This window comes from Schistocerca piceifrons, unplaced genomic scaffold (assembly GCF_021461385.2).
Source record: "Schistocerca piceifrons isolate TAMUIC-IGC-003096 unplaced genomic scaffold, iqSchPice1.1 HiC_scaffold_303, whole genome shotgun sequence".
NCBI lineage: Eukaryota > Metazoa > Arthropoda > Insecta > Orthoptera > Acrididae > Schistocerca > Schistocerca piceifrons.
In genome coordinates this window covers 1385-5000 of record NW_025728519.1, presented here as the reverse complement: position 1 = coordinate 5000, position 3616 = coordinate 1385, and the positions used below count along the sequence as shown (strand labels likewise).

The following is a 3616-nucleotide window of genomic DNA, read 5'->3' as shown; positions in this document are numbered from 1 at the left end:
GATGGAGTTTACCACCCACTTGGAGCTGCACTCTCAAGCAACCCGACTCGAAGGAGAGGTCCCGCCGACGCTCGCACCGGCCGCTACGGGCCTGGCACCCTCTACGGGCCGTGGCCTCATTCAAGTTGGACTTGGGCTCGGCGCGAGGCGTCGGGGTAGTGGACCCTCCCAAACACCACATGCCACGACAGGCGGCAGCCTGCGGGGTTCGGTGCTGGACTCTTCCCTGTTCGCTCGCCGCTACTGGGGGAATCCTTGTTAGTTTCTTTTCCTCCGCTTAGTAATATGCTTAAATTCAGCGGGTAGTCTCGCCTGCTCTGAGGTCGTTGTACGAGGTGTCGCACGCCACACCGCCAGCCGGCTGTGCACGCTACCGAGAAAGTACCGGTATGCGAACCGCCAGGCGACGGGCGCGCATCGCACGTTTGAGGAGACGCGGCCGGCCCCACAGGCGGCCGCGACACTCCCAGGTCTGCGAAGCGGGGCAAACGCCGCGCGCTTCAGTATACGTAGCCGACCCTCAGCCAGACGTGGCCCGGGAACGGAATCCATGGACCGCAATGTGCGTTCGAAACGTCGATGTTCATGTGTCCTGCAGTTCACATGTCGACGCGCAATTTGCTGCGTTCTTCATCGACCCACGAGCCGAGTGATCCACCGTCCTGGGTGATCTTTTCTCAAGTTTCCGCCGTCTCTTTCGAGACGGTCGCATAGGCGGGAGTGAGGCGTGTGGCGGCCCCTGTTCCAGCGTTCTGTGTCCAACGGCCTCACGGCCGACGGGCGTCGTACGGCTCCACACCGGAGCGGACAGGCACTCGGGCGAAAGTCATTCAAAACCGGCGCCAGGCGCCAGGTGCCGCAGGCCAGCCGCTCCAGCGCTTCAGCGCTCGTACCACACAACATTGCCGCTAGTTTTGAGAGGCACGCGTGGTTCCGCACGCGGCGCACGGCTACTGCGAGCCGTACAGGTAGCGTGTTGCGCGACACGACACGCACATCGAAAGACATGCAGTCTAGTCGGTAATGATCCTTCCGCAGGTTCACCTACGGAAACCTTGTTACGACTTTTACTTCCTCTAAATGATCAAGTTTGGTCATCTTTCCGGTAGCATCGGCAACGACAGAGTCAATGCCGCGTACCAGTCCGAAGACCTCACTAAATCATTCAATCGGTAGTAGCGACGGGCGGTGTGTACAAAGGGCAGGGACGTAATCAACGCGAGCTTATGACTCGCGCTTACTGGGAATTCCTCGTTCATGGGGAACAATTGCAAGCCCCAATCCCTAGCACGAAGGAGGTTCAGCGGGTTACCCCGACCTTTCGGCCTAGGAAGACACGCTGATTCCTTCAGTGTAGCGCGCGTGCGGCCCAGAACATCTAAGGGCATCACAGACCTGTTATTGCTCAATCTCGTGCGGCTAGAAGCCGCCTGTCCCTCTAAGAAGAAAAGTAATCGCTGACAGCACGAAGGATGTCACGCGACTAGTTAGCAGGCTAGAGTCTCGTTCGTTATCGGAATTAACCAGACAAATCGCTCCACCAACTAAGAACGGCCATGCACCACCACCCACCGAATCAAGAAAGAGCTATCAATCTGTCAATCCTTCCGGTGTCCGGGCCTGGTGAGGTTTCCCGTGTTGAGTCAAATTAAGCCGCAGGCTCCACTCCTGGTGGTGCCCTTCCGTCAATTCCTTTAAGTTTCAGCTTTGCAACCATACTTCCCCCGGAACCCAAAAGCTTTGGTTTCCCGGAGGCTGCCCGCCGAGTCATCGGAGGAACTGCGGCGGATCGCTGGCTGGCATCGTTTATGGTTAGAACTAGGGCGGTATCTGATCGCCTTCGAACCTCTAACTTTCGTTCTTGATTAATGAAAACATACTTGGCAAATGCTTTCGCTTCTGTTCGTCTTGCGACGATCCAAGAATTTCACCTCTAACGTCGCAATACGAATGCCCCCGCCTGTCCCTATTAATCATTACCTCGGGTTCCGAAAACCAACAAAATAGAACCGAGGTCCTATTCCATTATTCCATGCACACAGTATTCAGGCGGGCTTGCCTGCTTTAAGCACTCTAATTTGTTCAAAGTAAACGTGCCGGCCCACCGAGACACTCAATAAAGAGCACCCTGGTAGGATTTCAACGGGGTCCGCCTCGGGACGCACGAGCACGCACGGGGCGGTCGCACGCCTTCGGCTCGCCCCACCGGCAGGACGTCCCACGATACATGCCAGTTAAACACCGACGGGCGGTGAACCAACAGCGTGGGACACAAATCCAACTACGAGCTTTTTAACCGCAACAACTTTAATATACGCTATTGGAGCTGGAATTACCGCGGCTGCTGGCACCAGACTTGCCCTCCAATAGATACTCGTTAAAGGATTTAAAGTGTACTCATTCCGATTACGGGGCCTCGGATGAGTCCCGTATCGTTATTTTTCGTCACTACCTCCCCGTGCCGGGAGTGGGTAATTTGCGCGCCTGCTGCCTTCCTTGGATGTGGTAGCCGTTTCTCAGGCTCCCTCTCCGGAATCGAACCCTGATTCCCCGTTACCCGTTACAACCATGGTAGGCGCAGAACCTACCATCGACAGTTGATAAGGCAGACATTTGAAAGATGCGTCGCCGGTACGAGGACCGTGCGATCAGCCCAAAGTTATTCAGAGTCACCAAGGCAAACGGACCGGACGAGCCGACCGATTGGTTTTGATCTAATAAAAGCGTCCCTTCCATCTCTGGTCGGGACTCTGTTTGCATGTATTAGCTCTAGAATTACCACAGTTATCCAAGTAACGTGGGTACGATCTAAGGAACCATAACTGATTTAATGAGCCATTCGCGGTTTCACCTTAATGCGGCTTGTACTGAGACATGCATGGCTTAATCTTTGAGACAAGCATATGACTACTGGCAGGATCAACCAGGGAGCTGCGTCAACTAGAGCTGAGCAGCCGGCCGCCCGGGAGTGTGTCCCGGGGGCCCGCGCGAACACGCAAGCGTCCGCTCAATCATTCTGCAAACAGGAGGAGGCTGAGCTCCCCTGCACAATACACCTCGAAACCCTCTCAGGTCCCGGCGGCGCGCAGCGCCGTCCCAAGTACTTGGTCGGGTTCGAGAGAGGCGCAATCGCCCGGAGTTAGGCGAGTAGACGCTTTCGGTGCGACCACCCGTGCTCCCAACTGAGCTTGCCGCTGCCGACAGAGGCCCGGGAGCGTGCTGTCGTGGCATTGCCGGCGGGAGACAACACGCGCCACCTACGGTGACCGGCAGCTCCAACGCCAGCGCCACAGAAGGACAAAAGCCCCACTTGGGTGCCGAAGCGAACTCTCCCAGCACAGCGCACACGCCAACACATCCGCACAGCTGCGATACAAACCACCAGCGAGAACCGCTGGGGCGACCGAGCAGCAGACGGCGTCGCGGCGCCGAGCGCCGGGCGGCGGCGCATCCTCAACGCACACAGTCCTCAATCGGACCAGCACACTGCAGATGTCCACCGCGCTTCGCACCGGGCCCGCGAGGACCTACTTTGGCCGCACGGCGCCGCGCGCAGGGTGCGCCGGCGCGCAGCTGCGACGCCTGCCGCGTCCGTCGGCCGGCGCGCCTGCCACTG

General features: G+C 57.9%; 2 non-coding genes and 1 pseudogene across 2 annotated transcripts; all 3 read right to left on the bottom strand.

Annotated features, from left to right (window-relative positions):
* The window catches only part of LOC124744688, a 5315-nt pseudogene extending 4989 nt beyond the window's left edge, over nucleotides 1-326 (bottom strand).
* A 188-nt stretch (nucleotides 327-514) lies between these two features.
* Nucleotides 515-669, bottom strand: LOC124744680. The gene has a single exon (XR_007010829.1). It is a non-coding gene; the product is annotated as a 5.8S ribosomal RNA (ribosomal RNA).
* Nucleotides 670-1021: 352 nt separating this feature from the next.
* LOC124744692 lies at nucleotides 1022-2930 on the bottom strand. The gene has a single exon (XR_007010836.1). It is a non-coding gene; the product is annotated as a small subunit ribosomal RNA (ribosomal RNA).
* Nucleotides 2931-3616: the final 686 nt, after the last annotated feature.